Source organism: Tursiops truncatus, chromosome 1 (assembly GCF_011762595.2).
Source record: "Tursiops truncatus isolate mTurTru1 chromosome 1, mTurTru1.mat.Y, whole genome shotgun sequence".
Classification (NCBI taxonomy): Eukaryota; Metazoa; Chordata; class Mammalia; order Artiodactyla; family Delphinidae; genus Tursiops; species Tursiops truncatus.
The window spans coordinates 100326955-100337751 of NC_047034.1; positions in this window are offsets into that span (position 1 = coordinate 100326955).

Here is a 10797-nt window from a genome sequence, read left to right on the forward strand (position 1 = left end):
ATGTTTTTGAAATATAGTTTTGAAACTATTGCTGTAAGTTTGAATTATATAATTTTCACAGAGGTGTTAGAGTTTCAGTAACAGATTGGGATCAATGTAACTTTTAACATCACAGATCGCTTTTGCCTGTTTTTGAACTTTATGTAAACAGAATCATATGGTATTCACTATTTGTATTGAACTTCTTTTGCTCAAAAATAGCATGAGTTCATGTAATTCATCCATATTTGCTTGTAATTGTAGTTCATACATTCTCATTGCTGTGTAATATTCCATTATGGGAATATATGACAGTTGGTTTTCCATTCTATTATTGATGAATTTGGGTTGTTTCCAGTTTAAGGCTATTATGAATCGTGCTGCTACATTATAGTTTCTTGTTTTCTTTTCTTTTTTTTTTTTTTTTTGCGGTACGCAGGCCTCTCACTGTTGTGGCCTCTCCCGTTGCGGAGCACAGGCTCCGGACGCGCAGGCTCAGCCTCCATGGCTCACGGGTCCAGCCGCTCCGCAGCATGTGGGATCTTCCCAGACTGGGGCAAGAACCCGTGTCCCCTGCATCGGCAGGTGGATTCTCAACCGCTGCGCCACCAGGGAAGCCCTACATTATAGTTTCTAATCGAAAGTTATATAATCAGTTTGAATAAATAAATGTTTGGCAATACTTTTTTTTTCTCATCATTATTTTCCATTAAAAAGATGAGGTTATTGGATTAGATAGAGCAGAGATGAAACTTAGAGTCTAATAATCTATAATCTTAATAACCTTTTCTTGTATAAAAAGTAGCCTCTACACAGCCAAGTTAGCAGCTTTATTAGTTTCTATTGATGCTGTAACAAATTACCACAAATTTAGGGCTTAAAGCAACACAATTTGTTCTCTTATAGTTCTGGAGGTCAGAGTCTAGAATGGGTCTTAAAGAGCTAAAATCAAAGCTTTGGCAGGCCTGCCTTCCTGCCTAGGCCTGGAGGCTCTAGGGGGGGGTCTGTTTTCTGCCTTTTCCAGCCTCTAGGGGCTGCCCATGTTCCTCATCTCCTGGCCTCCAGCCTGTGAGGCCCATCACTGCCAGCTGCATCTCTTGTCCCTTCTCTGATTCTCATGCCTCTCTCTTTCCCTCCATTAGAAGGACTTTTGTGATTACATTGGGCCCACCTGGATAATCAAGATCCTTAATCACATCTGCAAAGTCCCTTTTGCCATGTAAGGTAACACATTCACAGATTCCAGGGATTAGGACATGGACGTCTTTGGGGGACCATTAGTCATCCTACCACACAAACCCTCTGAAATTATGTTCGGCTTCCATTTCCCAGTACACTTTTCCCCTGGCCACTTGACTGAAGTAAAGCAGACACTCAATAGCCTCGTACCCTGTGATCTCAATTCGAAGATGTTTACCACATCAGCTCCTGGAGGGTAGGGATTGAACAGCTTTGTTACCTTTTCCCCACCGCCTGAATAATCTCTGATACTCCGTGGGCACTCAGTGACTTGGTTGAATGAATGCACGAAGTATCCCCTACATCCTCACGTCTTCTCCCTGCGAGGTAAGAAGCAGCCACGTGACACTGAAGGCCCTGCAGCTGTGGTTTTATACACTACTCTGGCCTTTGCCAAAACACGTAAGATCTCTCCATGCCTCTGTTTCCTCATCTAATAAAGGGAGTGGCTGGCACAGGTAATATCTAGAGTATCTGGCCAACATTTATGTTCATTTTAAGTGGAAACAATGTTTAGGATATTCTGTAATGTGAAAAGGTCAGAATTCAAAATTTTATCAATGATATGATTTAAATTGGCTGCAAAATTATGCACCATACTAATATAAAAGTTAATAATAGGGGAAACAGTTTGGCGTATACGGGCACTCTGTATTATCTTCATAATTTTAAAGTAAATGTTAAATTGCTCTAAAACAAAAAATTTCTTTTCAAAAAGCTGCTTGGCAATGAGATCAGATTATAAACCCCTTGAGGGCAGAGGCCTTGTTCGCCCTCATATTTGTTTACATAAAGCCTAGGACAATGCTTCACAGACAGTTGAGTCTGAGAGAAAATATTTTTGTGGATTTCAGATGACCACAAACACAGTATCTGACAGTCTTATGAGAACTGTGAAATACACTTTGTTGTATGAAAGCCCAGCTGGGCTTGATATAATCACGTGTCATAGAGGAATGGAGCCTTGGAGGAGGCTGAGAAGCATGTAGCTTTTTAAAATTTATTTATTATTTGAGAAGCTGAGAAGCTTAAAATTTATTTATTATTTGAGAAGCTGAGAAGCATGTAGCTTTTTAAAATTTATTTATTATTTATTTTTGGCTGCATTGGTCTTCGTTGCTGCACGTGGGCTTTCTCTAGTTGCTGTGCGTGGGCTTCTCGTTGCAGTGGTTTCTCTTCTTGCAGAGCACAGGCTCTAGGGCGCCCGGGCTTCAGTAGTTGTGGCGCGTGGGCTCAGTAGTTGTGGCATGCAGGCTCTAGAGCGCAGGCTCAGTAGTTGTGGCACATGAACTTGTTGCTCCTTGGCATGTGGGATCTTCCCAGACCAGGGCTTGAACCTGTGTCCCCTGCATTGGCAGGCGGGGTCTTAACCACTGCACCACCAGGGAAGTCCCAAGCATGTAGTTTTTTAAGGGATGCATCAGATGGGAAGTGAAAGAGGCCAGAGAGAGCACATGTAATTCAGACAAGCATATTTAATTATTTTATAATTGAAAAATTTGGAAGCCTGTGTAGCCAGGATTCTCAGTGGGAACAAAGATGGATGTTGGAGAGTGTGTGAAGTAGTAGTCGGCCCTTCATATCCACAGGTGCCGCACCTATGGATCCAACCAACTGCAGCCTGAAAATATATAGAACAAAGGATTCCAGAAAGTCCCCAAAAGCAAAACTTGAATTTGCCTGTGGGCCAGCAACTATTTACATAGCATTTACATTGTATTAGGTACTATGAGTAATAGATGATTTAAAGTATATGGAGGGTGTCTGTAGGTTATATGCAAATACTATGCCATTTTATATAAGGGACATGAGCATCCTCAGATTTTGGTATCTGAAGCGGGTCCTGGAACCAGTCCCCTGAGGATACGGAAGGATGAGTATAGATGTGCAAATATCGGCACATATCCAAAACTGGTTATAAATTATGATGTGATCATGTATATGGATTTTTAAAGTTTGAAAAAACATTGGAGTGAATATTGGGTTCCTCATTAAAATGATTTTATTACAAAAGTAAGGCTACTCATTAAACATCAATGATCATAAATTTCTCTGCCTCCAAAACCATTGATTATCTCTAAACTGCTTATATAATTCCAATCCTAAACAATTATCTTTATGAAAGATTAGACAATGACCAAAAAAATACGCATGGAGAAAATTACATTAAGGAAACATTAAAAAATTAACCATGGTCATTTTTTTGTGGGTAGACCATGGATCACATTTCTTTCATGTTTAGTTTAGTAAGCAGATTTTATTTCTATGATAAAAATAAAATTAACATTTAAAAAGTGTTTTTAATTTTAAGAGTTTACATAAAAAGATTGTTTTATTGTCAGCTTGTAATTTGAGCAATTAATATTGCAGATCTTTATGCACAAGAACATTTACAATCAGAGTTTTTTGAAGTGTTTAAGTGAAGATTTCTCGATTTCCCCTCTACTCCTCAAACATGTTCCTTCCTTGGTCTTCCCCATCTTATGATACAGGACTACCATTCTCCCATTTGTTCAAGCCAAAATCATAGAAAATCATCATTTATCAGGCTTTTCCCTTTACTTTCCCTCAAGTCTATCAATGACCACTGTCAACTCTGCTTCTAAAATAAACCTTGAGGTCTTCCCTGGTGGCGCAGTGGTTAAGAATCTGCCTGCCAACGCAGAAGACACGGGTTCGAGCCCTGGTCTGGGAGGATCCCACATGCCAAGGAGCAACAAAGCCCGTGTGCCACAACTACTGAGCCTGCACTCTACAGCCTACGAGCCACAACTACTGAGCCCACGTGCCACAACTACTGAAGCCCACGCACCTAGAGCCCGTGCTCTGCAACAAGAGAAGCCACTGCTATGAGAAGCCCACGCACCACAACGAAGAGTAGCCCCCGCTCAGCGCAACTAGAGAAAGCCTACGTGCAGCAACAAAGACCCAACGCAGACAAAAATAAAAATAAATTAATTAAAAAAAAATACATCCTGAATATGTTCTTTTCTCTCCTTCTCTACTGTCAGCACTTTAGTCTGAACCAGCATTTTGCAAACTGTGAGTTGCAACCCACTGGTGAGTTATGAAATCAGTTTAATAGGTAACAAACAACCAGTATTTCTTCTTTTACAGTGAAATCGAATAGAAAATCTCAGGATGCATCACTCATGGTAAGAGTATTGTCTCATGAAATTTTTGTTTATGAATATGTGTTTATGTAATGAGTTACCATAAAAAATATGTTTCTTCTTGTGGACTGTAGTAAAAAAAATGTTTGAAAGCCTTCATGAGCCCCCCTCATTTCTCACCAGGATTGCTTAAAACCTGGAATGTTTATTCTAAGCATGATGAGAAGCCAACCATTTCACAATGGCCTAAAGGCCCAATGTGGTCTGCTGCCTATTTATCTCTCCCCATGTCTTATCTCTCTCCTCCTCCTAACAGTGCCCCAGTCACACTGGCTGCCTTTTTATTGAACACACCAAAGTATCCCCACCTCAGGGAATTTGCACCTGCTGTTTTCCTCTGCCTAGAATACTCTTCACAATACTTGCAGATTCTGCCTGGTCTTAGTGCAAGGGTCACCTCCACAGAGTGGACTTTCTAAAATGCCCCCAATCTCTCCTTTTATTTCTTTCTTAGCACTTTTGACTACCTGAAATTGCCTTGTATATTTATTTCTTTTCTTCAGACTTGTTTACTGCCATTTTCCAGCTGCTAGAATGTAAGTTCTAAGGTAGCAGACTTCCTTGCCTGCCTGTTCCCTGATGTATCTCCGAAGCCTGAAATAAATCCTGGTACATAGTAAGTGTTGGTGAAATGTTTTTTGATTGTGTGAATCACTATGTGTGAAACACTATGTGAGATCTGGGATCGAAGAGGGAAAGCACGCCCTACAGAGTCGCTTGACATACCATATGCTTTCCTGTTCCTTACCTCTACTCCCGTCCAGCTCTCTGTGGGCAAGGCCCCCAACAGTGTTGTTCACTGTCTGTATCCTCTGCCTTGCATGGTGTCTGGTACCTACAGAATAAATGTTTTTTATTTATTCGTGACCGAGATCATGAATTTGTGACGGCTCCAATTACACAGGATTGAATGATTTTCCAGCAGGTCTCTGAAGCATTGGTTAAACACCGAAAATGTACATATTTGGTTAGATCCGGGATAAGGATATTCAAGAGTTGAAACTAATGATTGGAGAGTCATGAAAGGGATAGACAATGAAGTGTAAACATCTTCCTTCTGGCTTCGCATTTTTAATAAAAACCTGAGGTCCCTTTCTAAAAAGAATGGTCCCAGGTTATGAAAGTTTTCCTTTTAGTCATTTTTAAAGAAAAATACTAACATAATGTCACATCCATTTTCTCTTCTATTCTTTAGAATATAAATTCTAATTAGTGTTTACAATTAGCTCATTACAATGCTAAGAAATCATTCACATTTTCCCCTAGAGCAATGCAGAGCTACTTCTTACATTCCTTTCTTCATGATACAGTGCCTTAGAGAATCCATCTACTGATTGAAAAATCTGGAGTGGTTCTTTACTATAGATAATTCCATCACCAGTCAGATAAGACCAATCAAGTTGCAGGAAACAAGTATACTACCCAACCAAGTCACAGACAATAAACACTGTCAGCATAATTCCCCCACCCCAGTTCATCCTGGCCTCTGCACAAAGTCCACCAAACAACTCCAGCAGCCCACACTCAGGGTCACTAAGAACACAGAAATCTTATGGAAAGTCCGATTACACGATACGGAGTCAATCAAGGTAATTGACCCATTGATGGTAACTGGCTCCTCAAAATAATTGGGTTCAGATTTTCAGATTTTTTGTTTTGGAGAGAAAGAAATAAATAACTTACTATTTACATTTTCATCAGTCACCTATTTTCCTTTCTGATATTTCATTGTGGGAAACAAAGAAAATGGGTTCCATATTTGGATACCACGATCAAGATGTTTACATCTTCCAAAGGTTAACACTAGGAAAAGCACTTTAAAAATTGGCTTGAAATATAGTGGGAAAGAACATCATTAAAACTTTATCTCTTTCCCCTAAAAATGCTGAAGCACTCAGCAAACATTATACTCAGCCTTTCTGGCTAGCTTCATTGATTGCAAGTGATACCATCTCCTCTTGCAAGTGAGGAAGGTAGAATCATAAACAAGGGGCCTCACTCAAGGGCATACAGTCACGATCAAAAGTAGAATCTAAGCCGGCTCCCCAAAACTTACACAACTTAAACCAATATACTAGAATTGCAGTCTGCCGGGTCTGCCATACCCTGGGCTAAACCCTAACCCTGATTCTAATTACCATTATCATAGAATTCGAAAGAAAAGGGGCCTTCAATTCCCAATTCAACTCCTCACTTTACAGATGAAAAAACAAATGCCAGTGAGGTGAAAGCACTTGGCTAAGATGGCTAGTGGTCGGTGGTAGAGCCAGAACTGGGATTCAGTTTTCCAGGCTCCCAGATGAAGTCCTTCCTCCACGTTACTCAAAAACATCAAAGTCTGTGCAGGAGGCTGAAGAGGGCTGAGCCCCCACAACTTGCCCAATCAGTGGAGGTGGGTGAACTAATTTTGACCTTTAGGCTGAGAGAAAACATAACAGCTTGGCTGTGGCTCAGAGGCTTACTCAGGATAGGAAGTTCTGAGATCCAGACGCAGGCAAGAATGGGCTTCTTCACCCCGGTTGTTCCAGGAACCCACTTCGCAATCTAGCCAGCGCTTAATAAATATTAAAATGATTCGATGAGCTTATTCCTCTCAGTTCTACCTGAACTCATTTGTCTGTTTTGTTTTGTGTTGGTAAAAAAAGAACCAGTACTTTTTTTTTTTTTTTCTTTGCGGTACTCGGGCCTCTCACTGTCGTGGCCTCTTCCATTGCGGAGCGCAGGCCCCGGACGCGCAGGCTCAGCAGCCATGGCTCACGGGCCCAGCCGCTCCGCGGCATGTGGGATCTTCCCGGACCGGGGCACGAACCCGTGTCCCCTACATCGGCAGGCGGACTCTCAACCACTGCGCCACCAGGGAAGCCCATAACCAGTACTCTTAATACGTGTCTCGAGCATGAGTAGGCGACAGATGTGTGAGCGGAAAGAGGCACAGCAAGTGCAAAGGCTTGTGGCTGGACGAGCGGGTGCTGGTCATGGTACCCAGCTGGTGGGGCTTGAGTAGATGGAGTCGGGTAAAATCCCTGAAATCCTGGAAGTTGGTTTAAGGAATTTAGACTTGGGAGTAGAGGAGGGCTGTGGCACAAATTGAAGCTGTGTTTTTAAATGTGTTGGTGAGTAGCAGGGGTGATGGATGAGCAGGGAGAGCGTGGAGTGGAAGAGACCGATCAGGAGACTACGGCAGTCCGGGAGGGAACCCCTTGGCGATTCATGAACTAAGACTGGAGCCCTAGCACAATCACTGCAGCCTCCCTGCCCCTGCTCCAGGACACGCCAGCTTCTGCTACACCCTTGGAACTTCTGCCCCTCCTCTCACCATCCAAAGACCAGCTCACCTGAGGAGTCAATCCCATTGCAAGGCTGCGCCCTCTCCAGGGACCTGCAGCCAGACTCCATAGAAGGGCCTTGTTCTTTGGGCCTCTTACCATCATCTCTAGACCTTTCCCAAACTCTGGATGGCACTGGGCAGACACCATGGGGAGTAATGATTCATGAGGATGGAGTGGAGAGCCTGAATCAGTGACCGGTCAGGAACCTGGAACGCAGACACGAGGGGTCAAGGCAAGACTGTGGGTCCGAAATGAGAAAAGCAGTTGAAACCACACAGTGACAGTGAGGCACTTTGAGAGACATTTTCTTTCTCCCAGATTGAATTCTTCACGTTGCCGTTATGTGACACCCACCACAGGCTCCATTCTGCCCTTCCACTACCATACCTTCTCTTTCCTCATTCATGGCAAAAGACCCCAGACCTTACTTCCCCCTTTTCCGTCTCATCCACGACTTCCCCTAAGAGCTGCCTACTCTCCAACCTCCCGCTCAGTCCATGGCACCCCACATTCTGATGTCACAACCACTAGCATCTGTCACCTTTCAGTTCCACAGACCCATTCGTGAGTCACATTGAGTTTTTCTAATCTCTTTGGCTCTCCCTCTGCAATGTTTATCAGATCTGGCCCATCTATTTTTTCTTCCTTGTCTTGGGCACACATCTGGCTTAACTAACCACTTTGTAGTTGCTTGGCTGGTTTCTCCATCACTAACCTATCTCTGTCCTCCCATTCACTGGACACTGAGAATCTCCCTCAAATGTTATTTCAATCACATGACCAAGCTTAGAGCTACTTCTGCTCCTTCCTAGTTGTTTTGTTCAAATTGAAGCTCTTACAAATATGACGCAAGAGTTGGAAGAAACATCAGAGATACTTCAAATGTTTTTACAGGTAAACTAAGATTCACAGAGATTAAGATACATCTTCTAGGGCTTCCCTGGTGGCGCAGTGGTTGAGAGTCTGCCTGCCAACGCAGGGGACACGGGTTCGAGCCCTGGTCTGGGAAGATCCCACATGCCGCGGAGCAACTAGGACCATGAGCCACAACTACTGAGCCTGCGCATCTGGAGCTTGTGCTCTGCAACAAGAGAGGCCGCGACAGTGAGAGGCCCGCGCACCACGATGAAGAGTGGCCCCCGCTTGCTACAACTAGAGAAAGCCCTCGCAGAGAAACGAAGACCCAACACAGCCATAAATAAATAAATAAATAAAAAGATATCTCTTAAAAAAAAAAAAAGATACATCTTCTTGGTTCCCTTAGGCTCTCAGGCACCTCGCTTTCCAAATTGCTCTTTTCCAATTTACAATTCAAACAAAATCCTACCCTCTTGTGTCGCATCCATTCATGCCTCCTTTCCGTCCACAGCACAGTAGACTTTAGAAACTGCTCATGATCTTCTAAAACCTCTCATGATGAGGCTACCTGACAACACTAATCATTCCAGGAAGTTGAATTGTTGGGCATAGTTTGGCTTTTGGTAACTACAACAGCTCTCAGGACATGGAGTTTCCTGCAGGCTCAGGCAGCCCACTAGGACCACTGCTCCACAAAGGTCACCTCCTCATTCCTGCGTCCACAGCAAGGCATCTGATTGTCCGCAGTGGGTGAAACACTGCTAAGATATGCTCTCTTGTATGTGTGCACACACGCGCGCGCACACACACACACACAATATCCCTACATATAAACACATACATATAGAAAGGCATCTAAAATGAATAATGTACATATTTTATCTTAATATAGAAAAGACATTAAAATTCTTATACCACGTATAGGAATTTCACTATATTCATTTTTCTTGATAGGTTCATGTCACCCAATGCAGTGGACACGTACATAGCATTTTCTTATTCTTCTTATTCTCTGAAGTCCTTTCTCCTTCCTTTCCTGTGTCATTCTTTCCAAATTTTCATCTGTCCTTGAACTTTATCCTCAGCAGAAATGCAGCCCACCATTACTGACTTTTCCTTTCTCCCTACAAGTCACCTTCTTTGAAAGTTCTGCTCAGGTAATTTCTGGAGTGGTATAACCAAAGATTTGGGGAAAATAATAAAACTAGATGTGGCAGTAAAATTTAGCTGGGGGTAGATGAAAAGAGGAAGGGGCTGTTTAGCCAGGGCAGGGAGGACCTAGGAGCACTGTGCCAGAAGCAACAATGGGCTCATTGGGCAGAAGGGGGTACACAGGCCATAGGTGAAGAGCCTAATTTTGTGGGAGCATCCAGGAACATCTGTCAGATGATCAGTTACTCACATGAGCGGAAGTTGCAAATCTGCCATCATCACTTATTTTGTATATGTTTAAGGACAATCAAAAGGGAGGGAAAGCAGTATGCAGGCTTTGATGAAGACTGGAAAATAGGAGAATAAAGGGTGTCTCATCTTTGAGACAGCCTGAGGTAGGGGAGAGAGCGCCCATTTCCACTTGCTTAGAGGACTTCTGAATCCTTGGAATTTTACCTGTGACCTGCCTCCACTGACAGCTGTGACTGCTATTTTAATTTTGAAATTCAGCTGTTCCTTTGCCAGTCCTGACACAACATTTTAGGCATGTTCTGAAGCATGACTCATGCTACTCTCCAAAGGCCAAACCACTTCAGTATTCTATTCAATTAGCGCTCTGCTTCCTGATCTACTGGATAGTCTCAGACCAAGATGCAACGTTAAGACCACAGGCAATTTGGGAAGGTAGGAATTCCAGCCAAGACATTTGGGAAAAACACTAAAGACCACAGGAGAGGCCTAAGGGACAAAGGGAAGGAGATTAAAAACATAATTGCCAAAGTCTTACTCAATCTAAAGGAGCCTATTGATTAGATAGCACCATTCCTTCCCTTAATAAGCAGTACTAAAATGTTTGCTGTGCCTTCTGATTTGCTACAAGGCTGGGGCCTCGGGGGCGGGGGAGGGAGGAAAGGAGGGAGGGAAGGGGGTAAACAAGCTCTACAAGCATCATGAAGAGTGAATATTAACGTTAGGATTCAGATGCTAGGAGAGATGATTGGATGTGAGAAAAGTAATTTTTATCACCCATTAATTATTATTCAAGCGTACACCTTGTAGACTCAAAC